The sequence below is a fragment of the Rissa tridactyla genome, chromosome 19 (assembly GCF_028500815.1).
Source record: "Rissa tridactyla isolate bRisTri1 chromosome 19, bRisTri1.patW.cur.20221130, whole genome shotgun sequence".
Lineage (NCBI taxonomy): Eukaryota > Metazoa > Chordata > Aves > Charadriiformes > Laridae > Rissa > Rissa tridactyla.
Genome location: NC_071484.1, coordinates 7,828,819 through 7,841,072, shown reverse-complemented (window position 1 = coordinate 7,841,072; position 12,254 = coordinate 7,828,819). Strand labels below are relative to the sequence as shown.

At 42.6% G+C, this 12,254-nt stretch overlaps 1 long non-coding RNA gene across 2 annotated transcripts; it reads left to right on the top strand.

Moving 5' to 3' along the window:
• The first annotated feature begins 6,006 nt into the window (after positions 1 to 6,006).
• On the top strand, positions 6,007 to 12,254 carry LOC128919293 (uncharacterized). 2 transcript variants are annotated; one of them, XR_008469875.1, is made up of 4 exons: positions 6,007 to 6,137; positions 6,722 to 6,937; positions 8,211 to 8,296; positions 9,454 to 12,254. It is a non-coding gene; the product is annotated as an uncharacterized LOC128919293 (long non-coding RNA). The 2 variants fall into 2 exon arrangements; XR_008469874.1 differs by having other exon boundaries at positions 6,722 to 7,024.

Here is a 12,254-nt window from a genome sequence, read left to right as displayed (position 1 = left end):
CCTCCATTATACTAACAGAACTGGTTTCCATCCTCTGCCTCATTTATTCCAAACCAGCATTATTGAAGTGAATGGGGTCTAGGCCCTGGATATTAGAAGAGCTGTTGGTCTACCCATAAATAACAAGTTGTCAAGGATTTTAATGGAAACCCTTAGAGTGCTGTAAATCTGTGCAGTTCTGCCTGCATCCCCTCCCTCATTTCCATCACAATATCACTCCAGTGGGACCGCAGCTTGCAGCATGTGCCAGGCAGCCTAGATTGGTAGGACACGGGGGAAGAAGGGGGAAAAAAAGAGCTGGAGATGGGGTGGGGGATTCAGAACAGTTGGTACTGCAGAAGCATCTGCCGGGTGGCCGGTTTCGGAGTCACCTGGGCTATTCAGCATGGCAAGGGGAAAGGGCTATTCATCCAGGGGGACTGGAGCGGGGAATAACAAAACCAGGGATGCTTGTGGAATAAAGACGAATGTATTGCAGTTTACATTTCGCTCCGTTGGTCTGTGAAGCAGTAAATCTTAGCAAGTAGAGGGTTTTGTTAGGTTTTGATCACATTTTAAGTGGCAGAGCTAGGGCAGTGGCACTGCATAGACTGGCTCTTGCTGTTAGGCAAAGAGGATTTCCCTTTTCAAGATTTATTTTTTTAACCTTCCTAGCCAGTCCAAACTACCTTGAGGGAAAATTTGACACCACATCTTGATCCAAACAGCAATGCTTCTGTAGTTCACTGGATCTGGCCAGAAACTGGCTTACTACAAAGTATGCCCCTTGACTTAGTCATCCCCCAAATATCTGTAGCTCAGCTGCCTGCTCAGATCATCGCACCTTGCTGTATACAACACTAAAGCCTTCTAGGAAGGAACTTGAGCTCACTCGTCCGTTCTTCGTCAGCTATATGATATTATGGAATATATTATGGTTGGCACAGCCACGCTTGTGCCCATCCCGCTCACAAAGCAGACAAGACGGCATGAGGCCCTGTTTAAGAGATTGTGTGGACCCTCTGCCTTCTGAGGTGCCAGAGCTCATTAAAATCTTTATGCAAGGTCAGTTTAGGCTTAGATGTAGGCTTGCACGCTGGCTTACCACATAATATAAATAAAAAATTACATTGGTGACAAAGCTTTAGAGTGCCCAGGGCTTACAGTCTTACATAATTACTAGTCTAGCACTGAGAGTTTAAAATACAGCAAAGCCATCAGCAACACAGATCCTAAATTAATTACTTTAAATACAGCTCCTTTCACATTACAACCTCCCATGACAAGCACTGAAGAAGCATGCCTTATGAGACTTATGCTCTACATAACATAATTAAATATTACCCCTATGTTACAGACAGGGAAACAGTTACACAAACATGAAGGAATTTGGCCAAAGTCTCTCAGAAAATTTGTGGCATAATTCCCCTTTCCCTCACCAGATTTACCATTCATTTTGAGAAAGGCTGAACAGCACGAGAAATGAGCCAGGATGGAGAAAAAATGGATGGCTGCCAAAAGGGATTGATGCCTTTCAGACTCCAGGGAGTTTTTAACCCTTCCCAACGGTTTTCCCAGTCTGAAAAACCTGGTGGGGTTCATCAGGCTGTACTTCTCCTCTACTGATCCATAAGAGATTCGCCAGTGGGAGCAGCTGCTTTGAGACTGAGTTGATAACTCAAGCCCTGAGGCACTTACATCTGTACGCCTCATCCCCTGCCTGCTTCCCTTCCCCAGTAACAGGATGAGACTAGAATATTGCATGTGCTTTTATAATGTGTATTCCTGTGGGGCCTTGGTCATGATTACGGCATCTAAATGCAACCAGAAACAAACAGTGACAATGAAAAAGACAAAAAAGATGGTCAGCCTGAAGATTCTGAACATTTTTTACACTAAATTTCTTTCTGTTTAATAATATCTTGCAGTTTCATAAGCCATTCAGTGCAGTTAATTCCTTTTTTAATAACAGTTATAGTATTTCTGAGAGCAGCTGCTGCACATGTTATGTAGTACAGCTGAGAGCGCCATATGGATTTTTAATTCCTAAGAGTTATTACTTGGTTGTAGCAGTATATGTGAACCCACGCTTGCCTTAATGGAGTCATTAGACTTGACAATCCTTCCTTAAAGAGGGCTATTGTTAGGATAGATCTGATCCAAAATGTAGGAAACGTGTAGAAGAAGGGCTCTTCATTATATAAAACACAGAACCCCACTTTTTTTTTTTTTTTAGGCAGCTCAGTGTTTTTTACACCTTCAGGAAGTTCCTTCTCTGTTAGTACGAGATAATTTTAATGACCTGTATTCTGTCCATTTAGAACTATACCTAGAAAGTGTGCCTTGAGGTGTTAGTGTTGCTTTACACCAGCAGGTTTTTTAACAAATCAGGCAAAATGGGGACACTCAAACTTTCTTGCAAGCTACTAGAACACCCCTCTGCACTTAAAGGAAGAAATCTTATAATACTCAGAGTTACAATCCTAACACATATTCTGGAAGAGACCTTAGCTTTGAGGGAGATATTAAATCATATTTCTCAGTGAACTTTTCTAAGACAAGCCCTAAACATGAGATTCTCACACTTTATCCTAAAACATGTGGCCCAATGAGAGACAGAATATAGACTAGACGCATCACTGCACAATCCTGAACAGAAATTTCTTTGGTCCCAGTAAAGGTTGTAATCCTTGTGTTTACAAGTGGCAGAAGAGAAAAATACACTGCTGTAATGTAGAAGTTATATATACCTATAGATCACTTGAATGCATTGTATTGAGTATGCTACAGATTGCTCAAATAAATCTAAGGAGCTCACTGGATCTTTAACTCTATTGAAAACGTTGGAAAACTCTTAACCTTATGACACATATCAGGATTGTAAAATTTAAAATGAATTCTAGTAAATCTGCTGCTGGCTGCCATGGAAACGGAGCAGGTTAGTTTAAAGGAATCAGTATCACCCAAAAAAAGAAAAAAAAAAAGGGGAATCCAGGCCTTTTTTTGTGTGACAATTAGCTTAGAACAACCTGCTCCATTTTTAGCCATCTCAGTCTGTTTCCATGGCAGCCAGAACTGAATTCATACAACTATTGCAAATTCTGGATGTAAATGGTGCAATCCATTGTGTGTGCAGCACTAGCAGACCTTGGAGTCTAATTTCAGTTTCTCAAAGCTGGCGGTTTTCTTTCATTATTATTTACGTAGGATGATTTTTGTGCCTTTTTAAAGATTTAAGACAAGGATCTGTGCATGACTGCTAGCCCAGAGTTAGGGCAGCATAGACAGAGACAGTGCAGACCCATCTGCAAACCTCTGTCTGTTTAAAACCCAAGTCCTGAAACCCCACCCAACCAGCAGCACAGCGCCTCATGACAAGGCATGTTGCCTGACAAACTCCTGAAGGGAAGATCCTGTATGCCCACTGCTGCTTGGGGATCAAAGTCAAGGACTTCACTACCTGGTGTCACCTGAAGCTCCTGTGGGCCTCACGCCCTTCTTCTGGCCTCCCAAAATGGCATGCTATAGTGGTGCAAAGGCAGAGTCCTCCACTACCAGCTCTCCACACGAAGCTCGCAGAAGGGGAGCAGAGCTCTGAGGCGGTGGGGAGCAGTTTAGTACCACCACATCCCGCCCGGCCACGAAGCGAAGGGACAGATGCCCTCAGGAAAACTCCCCTCCTTCCCTCACGCCCTCACGACGCCCCGCCTCAGACAACACCTCCCAGAAACCCTTGCGCAGCCCCGGCGTCCCTCCCCAATATTCAAATCACTCCGGTCCTCGCAGCTCGGATTGGCTGTGACCGTTTAAATGAGGCCACGCCCCCTGAGCGAAGCGTGGCCGTTAGTAGGCCGTTGGTTTGGGGGCGGGAAAGGCGGCCAGCAGCGCCGGAATGCGCGTGCGCAACTGCGGCGCAAGCCCGCGCGTCCTCTGGTTGCCGTAACAACACCGCTCCCTCCCCCTTGCTGTTTTTATCCAATCAGAGACCCCTCTGCCTACTTGGCCCAATGGAGAGGTCACATGTTAATAAAGTGGCGGGGCGGCAGGGCGTCGTTTTGCCCAATCAGGAGGCGGGAACGAGCAAGGGTCTGCTACCCCTCAGCCGTCCGGTCGCAGTGGGACTCGCCTCGGCCTTTTACCTCAGGGGCCGCCGTGGGGGCGGTGGTGCTGGCTGGCTTCACGGAGGCGCCCGCCCTCCCGGATCGGCCCTGCTGGGGCCTCTGTGTAGGCCGGGGGAGGGGGGCGCTCCGGCCCCGCTAGCTGCCCCCGCCTCCAGCCCCGTGGTGCTGGATATGGTTGGCCAGGATATGGTTGGCCTTCTGGGCTGCGAGTGGACATTGTCGGGTCACGTTGAACTTCTCATCCACCAGCACCTCAAAGTCCTTCCCCTCAGGGCTGTTCTTAATTCGTTCTCTGCCCATCCTAGATGTGTGCTTGGGATTGCCTTGACCCAGGGGCTCACCAGGGGTCACAAAGTTATTTTAACACATCGCTTGAATTGTTGGAAATCAAAAGCTTTAGTGTCCATGCGCCTTGTTTTGCACAAAGTTTGGCAGGCTGTCTAAGAATTCCCCCACTGATGCAGTTGCCTTCAGACATGTGCTACCAGTCATTAGTCAGAGTATTTCTTTATTGGCCCCGGGGTGTCCCCTGTTGTTCTAACACTTGCTCTTTGCGAGTATGTGCTATCCCTAATGTTTAATCTTCCTGAAGTACTAGCTTGTGATCGTTATACATATTTCTTTCATAATGACTGAAGTTAGGCAAGAAGTCAAAACTTAATATGTCTGTGAGCTCTTGCCAGTATTTTCTGGATTCGTGCCTTGAGAGAAGAACATGAAGAAGTACTGTAAATGGCTCCTTTCCCAGTCCAAATAAAGCATTATTCAGAGTTGTATTCCAGGAATCTTTGTTTTTCACCAGTTTTCAGAAATATCAATGGAACTGTTTGTTATTGCTAGCTAGTATGAAGCTTATGAAACAGTAAGAAATTGTCGGTTTGTTTAGTAGTCATTTATGACTAATTGCCTAGATTATCATCTAAAGCAGGCAGTTTGTAAATAATACATCCATAGTCAGCAAAAGCAATCCACCTTGATTGATTGCCAAGGTCTAATTGAACGGTGATTCTACATCTCCCTCCGAGTCCAAACAGAGAGTTTGAAGTTACAGATCTTCCTCCTCTTGAAACTGCTTCTGCTCTGCGCTGCAGTGCATGGAGCTGCTGGCGGGTATGGCTTTTGGGGAGCAAGAGATAACGAGGAGTGAACAGCATGCTGGAGAGATTATACCGTCTCAACAGATGGGTTAATGGAAATGAAAAATAATCAAGTGCTCATGAGTGTGAGTTGGTTAGGCTATACGCATATCATGATCCATTTAAATTTTTTTTGCAATCAAAAAGGTGGAGTTCAAAATATTTGTTATGTCTTTTTGTCTCCCTGGACTTCTTTCCCCAGAAAGTTAGCCACTTCCCTGGAAGGAGTGAGATCTGTAGGAAATATTTGCCAGCTGGGAACATGAGCAAGGTAGTAAAGCTCTTCCCAAAATAATTCAACTTCTTTCTCAGTGTCTTCTTGCAGAGTAAGCCCTTCTTAAAGCCTTTTTTCTTGGCACAATTATTTTTTAGCTATCAGATTTAAATTCTATTATTTGCATGTCAGAATTGTCTAGCTTCCAGCATATTAGACTCCTCTCCTGAGTACTAGGCAAAGATAGATATGCTGGGCTAGAGGAAAGCAAATAGTTTTCTCTGTCTGAAATTAGTGCTGGAAAAGAAATCAGGAAAAATAAGCAATTGTCACTTAAAACTTTTTTAAGTGCAGAGGACTGAAGGAAAGTAGTCCTGATTCTTCAATCTTACAATATTCTTACAATCCTATTTGCCATTATAGTTAAAGTTACACTTTTGCAAAATTCTTGCAGTAGTTTGAAAACCTAGACCTAGAAAATCTACGTTAGAAAGCAGCTTTAATGCAATTTTTTCACGACTTTTTTAGTGTCCCTCTGTTCTGTTTCTCTCCTCATAGATATGACAATTTGTAGCCTGTATCTGTAAACTGGACTCTGGCTGTCAGGGCAGAGACGTCTTCATCGCCAAATCTGAGAAGGACACAAAACCCGGACAGGATATGATCTGCCAGCTCTACAGCTCAAGGGTAATCCCTCCGTTCCATGCTTCAAGATTGCTGCTTTGTCACTGAGCTGGTGTTTTAATATCCAGTTTAGCCTTGCCTTGATGTGGTCACTCAGCCATAAATAGCATTCACTGGTCATTTTCTTCAGATTCATCATTGTCGAAAGAATTCATTGCTGTCAAAAGACAAATGTCTACTTTACATGTTATTCTGTAAACTCTTGTTCAGAAATGACTTCTAATATTTTGAGACAGAATCACCTTGACAATAGTTCAGGACATTCGGGATAGATGCATTGAACAAGGAAAACTTTATCCCTCATTAGGGAATGAGCATTTAAGTTACTCATTTTTCATGAGTCCCATTAAGCCCTATCTCCTCTTCCAAATAAGTGTCTCACCAAGGTGTTTTTGATTGACGCTTTTAAGTCATGTCCCAAATGAAATCTAATATAAAAATTTCTGTAAGCTTCTAGCTGTTTGGACTTCCAATAATTTGAAGAGCAAAACCTTAATTTATTTTGTTTTATTGTTGACCTTTGGACACACTTTGTTTTATGGACTAAATTTGTTTGACTTTGCATTGACCTCATTGTTATTTTTTAGGGAATGTTCCAAGGAAAGAATGAAAGTCTATGAATGTCTGAAAAAAATAAGAGATGGAAGGGAGGACACGTGGACCCTCTGGCTTGGAGAAAAAGAAAGTAGGAAATCAGATCCTCTTGAGCAGGAGACAGAGTGGACTGACCCACAGGCTCCTTTTCTCTTGTTAATGTTTCATTCCTTCAAACATTCATGCTTGAAGTGAACTTCAAACACTTGGTGAGCTGTATGAAGAGCAGCTATGGCTTTAAATGAAGCGGAGAACCTGCGAACACTGGCTGTCATGCAGACCCAAGCTCTAGTTTGGTCAGTGTTAGGGACGTACACCCCAGTAAGGGGCATTTACAGTATCTTTCCCAGCTCAGCATCAGGCTAGACTATGGTAGAAGCATATCTGGCACAGAAGGGAGAGCAGCAGGGCCATCAGCGAGGCTTGTCACCTTTGCTATAGCGATTAATGAGTTACCAGTGTTGTTCGTGTGTTTCAAGCAAGTTTGGAAGCAAATTGGCTTTGTGTACTCCTTCCAAGCCTTTTATTATTGGTAGATTTAAGTTTGATCTGAGGATTTATGTGGTGGTGACATACTGTGACCCTCTGAGGATATTTGTCTATAAAGAGGGCCTTACACATTTTGCTACTTCAGCATCCTCTGACCTTTTGCATAATAGCTTGGTAAGGAAACAAGTCTATTAGCAGAAGTTAATGACAGTTCAATACATAGCAGACAGAGAGACAGAGAAATCATAATAGTTCAACTGTCCAAAGCATCTTTCTCTTGAGAATCTCTAAGCACTTCATAAATACTAGTAATTCATCTTTCTACTATCTGAGCACCATAAATAAAATTATGCATGAAATATTTGAGCAGATTCTGTAGTAGAAGACAGCATGTGTTATATTATCCAGATCAGTGCTGCATACAAGTTTTGGCACAGTTAATACTTCTATAAATACATACCTAATTAATTTTCTGTATTATTCTGGTACTAGTTTTCATGAAGCATTATTTTGGGGGAAAAAAGATAGTTATAAGAAAAAGAAATCTTGGAAGGAAGAAAGTCCTAAATGCTAAAATATTTTGTTTTACTTCTTTATGAAAAGAAGTCATGGCTTAGCTGATGGCCAGGAAAGGTTCTGGTATGCAGTTCTGGATCATTCCAACACAGAATTAGCTCTACTAATAAGTGGTTGTAGAATGGGGCCTGACTGAGAAAGAGGGTTATCTTCCATTGAAACTGCTGATTTCTCAGAAGTGATGGAATTGGAATGCTGATGAGATTGCAGTGAAGTGAAATTGAAACTGTTGAGCCTCATTTATTGGGTTCTTTAGAGTAATGGGATCAGTATAGGGCTGATCATATTTAGTGCCATTAAATCTTCTGTGCTTAATTAAGATGCTTTGTACATTATGCAGTGTGACCAGGATCATGTAGAGAAGAAGGGAGGAGGCTAATACCTTTCTAACCCTGCATCTTGTTCATTCATTTACAGGATAATGTATGCATGCATCTGACAAATTATTCCATTAACAAGAACAGAGTTAATTCTGCCAGAGAAAAAGACACTGGTAGTAAGAGGTAAAAAGGAGATAACATTTCTAAGCTACTACTCCCAGAGGGGGTAGTGTTTACCTTTTCTCGTACACCTTCATATGCTTGACATAAGTCTTCAAAGCATCTCTCTGTGTTTCCCCAATGCACCATATTTTTTGCTGTTGAATAAATCAAGTGAAGCAACTCAGATGAGTAACAGAATTGGACACCAAAATTGTGAAGAAAACTCCACAGAGGGGAGTTTGTACTCCAGCTTGACAGCATACATTGGATTTGTTTCAATTTTTTTCCTTGAGGTTAAATGCTTGCCGGCTTTTCCTCAGTATACTGATTTGTCTAATAAGATCTTACCACTCCTTCCAAACTTTGCTTGTAATCTTAGATCATCACACCATAACAATTCTATATCTTTACTGTATTTATCTTGTCAGCTGTGATAGACAGGTTTATATTCGTTTACCTAGACATAATATTTGTCCTATTGCAAGCATTTCTCTTGCAATGTTCCATGTTCTTTCTTTGTAAATAAATCGGCAGCAGTGCTGTGGCTGTGCAAGGCATAACTTTTGTAAGGTGATCCAGGAGTATACATTTCTTTTTTACATTTTGCTTCCTAAATCCTTTCCTGTACTAGGACATGAGACTGCTCTAACTCAGCAGTAGGTTGAGCAATAGGAGTTTCTAGGCGTGAATACAGTTATAGCGATATAAAGAAGCAGTACAGTGATTGAGCTATTGGAATATTAGGGTAGAAATACATCAGTTCAGTTACATTTGTGTTTGTTATCAAAGTTTCCAATATTCTGCCCTTTCTAGGAAACTGGCCACTTTTTATAACTGCATGCAGAAAGATGGCTGTGATGCCAGCCAGATGTGGCTGCATATAGAGATGTTATTAATAAAATATGGGTAACAGCACATGCTATTATGAAACATAACTATCACATCTGCTCACCCAGTCACACCAGAGTAGTGTGTACTTTGAAATGCGTGGGTTTGATATTATCTTGAATCACAAATCCAAGCCCCAGTTGCTTGAGGATAAGAGTCTCTCGTTGACCCTGCAACATGAGCATGTATTAACTGGTCGGTCTTCCTTTTTTTTTCCCCCCACAGCCTGTTGGTTGCTACCATCAGCCTCTTTCTTCCCACCACTTTCGCGTTGGTTTTGCTCTTTCCAGGTCTCCTGCAGAATTCCTGGAGCCGGATGGGTGGCCAGCAGAGGGGGATAGACTACACTGAATCCGTGGAAAACCAGTGGCTGTGCTCCTGAACGCTTGCGAGGAGCTTTGCCCGCCTGCAGGAGTCCTCACCTTGGTGCCCAGCTTCACTCCAGTTCTTTGCCTACAGAAGACGTTCAGTTATCCGTCACCCTCGGTGGAAGTTGCTTGGTAATGGAAGGGGCAGACAGTGGTTCTTGGAGCACAGCGAGTTAATGCCAATTCCTCCTCTTCTTCTACTCCCAGCACCCACTAATATTGATATCAACTCTGCATTCAACCTGAGGATATAATTTCAGTGTAACCTGACTGTGTTACTGATTTGTTTCCCTCTTTCCAATATATATAAAAAACAGCTGGCATCACTCTACCAAGAACAGGCTGAATACGAAGGCATTTTTTCCAGCTTAAGTGACTTGTTCACAAATCCTTGTTGAAACCAGCAGCAAAATGCCAGATTTCCTGTCACCTCTGACCTTAGATGCTGGGATCAAGTATAGTGCATCCCCTGACCTGGCTCCGCATGTCTGTCACCTGTAAGATATATTTAACTTCCTAACACACTACATACTGTGCTCTACGTAGCCATCAAATTACATAGGAATTCAGTTTATATGCAGTTTGAGGCAGGTAGGTGAGGAAGGGCTTTCGCATCAGTTATTTTATCTTATCGGTTCTAGCAATAAAGGCAATGGGGCCAGACACAGAGCCCGGTTTGTGGGCTCTGCTTTCTGCAAAAAGTTCTATGCAAAGGGGTAGGCTGGGCTCACAATTTCTGCTTTAGCATTTCCTGGAGCCACAGAATGCAAACACAGTTCAATTCTAGGCAAGTGCGGGTGCTTGGGATTAAACCTAGGATGCGGTGTAAACGCATTCCTTTAGTCCATCTGTGAGCTCAGATATGCCAAAGGATATTGTCTCTGTTGCTCCAGGCTGGGTATGATTTTTAGCAAAAGTCAAGTAAGATTTGGAGCCACTGGATGGCAACAACTACAATCCAAGTGATCCTGCAGTATGTGGTCATCACCCTTCAACAGAGTCAGATCAGTAAGTAAAAAACACTTCAAGGACTATATTCACAGTATTTTTTTCTGTTTTCTAATTCCAGTTCTCTAAATCCTTGATCTCCTTGTGAAAATATTAAATAGCTTGTGGCAGCAGCATACTAGTTATTTGATGCAGAGAGCAGCATAGTGTGCCCTAAGTTACAAGCAGTGGAAGCTACAAATAAATTTGAGGACAAAGGAAGAGGAGGAGGAGAAATTGGGTGGTAATATTTACCTGTCCAAGAACTACCACCTTCCAGAAGTATTCTGCAAATAGTGGGTGAACTGCATACAGTGAAAAATGGTATAGTGGGCCCTATCCCTCGCTGGGGCTGTAGTAAGGAGAGACAGGAGTTACTCAGCGGGTGATTTTTCTTCCTCTGACTCAGCATTGTATCCTCAGTGTTCTATTTATAGATGTTAAGGCAAAGCATCAAAAGAGCAAAAGTTTCCTAATTTTAATTTTAAAGTGATTTAGGAATGAAGGATTGAACACTGCCAAGAGGGGAACTGATTTGCTTTTTGTGCTAGATGATTAATCAGCAATATTCAGTGTATGATAACTGTCTCAGAAATGATGTATTGACCTGGTAGAAGTTATATTTAGAAGGCAAAACCTTGACAAGGAAGGTGCTAGCTTCTGCTGCCTTCACTTTTGCCATCGTGTCGTTCCTGGAGACAATACAGAAATACACTGCCAGGAAGAGGATTTTCAGGATCTGTTTTGCAAGTTGTTCACTAGTCCCACGTCCAGGTTTAACAGAATCTGTGGGAGTGTCACAGGCTGGTGGGGAAGGGTGTGCTTTCTTTCACAATATGATTTCAGTCTGCTTCCAAAGCATGTGTCTGTTCTGCAGTCTTACAGTGGTAGTATGGAGTAGCTGGTCTCAAGCTGGTGCCTTTATGAGCAGTGACACAAAGGTGGTGATAAGCAAGTACCACCAAAATAATGAAACACTGTCCTGCATGCAGGTTAGTTGCACAGAGGAGCAAGCTAATTTGGGAACCCCCTTGTGAAGCAATGTCTGAGCTGAGAACTGACAATGCACGTGCAGCTCTGCTTTAGCTCTACCGCTTCCAGAATCTGAGCTAGGTTGTTTAGAGTTTCAGCCTGTAGTGTGGACATACCATTCGTATGTTAAATATCATGTTTCCTTCCTTACGGGGCTTGAGCAAACCTCTACTCCCAAAATTTGTGTCTCCCCAAATGAAGACATCCTCTCTTCTCTAGACAGTGTTGTTCACTGGGAACTGACAGAACCATTTCGTTGTTTCTTTTTTTTTAAAAATATACTCTTTGGCAATTGCTTCCACTTTTACAGCTTTGCTAGCAAGTAACATCCATCAATAGATGACCAGTGAAATTTGCCTTTAAAAAAGAAGTGTCAGGAGTTTGTGGGTGTCCTGTCGTGAAACCGTTGTACTGGAACTTGATGTATATATGCTTGCTACGATGGTAGCTGATTGCTGCCAGCGCTTGTTTTGCTCAATGAAAAATCCTTTGCAAAGAGTGCCGGTGTGGTGTCTGATCTACTTACTGGAATACAATTAGTGAGGAAAAAAACGTCTCTGTACTGAACTTCAGCTGAACCACCGAGTCCTTGCACCACATCTCAAAAATTTTCTATTCACGAGGCAAGATATGTTCAAACAAGTCCTATGCATTTATGACTCTTCATGAGACTGTAGAGTATTAAAAAAAATACATTCATGTGG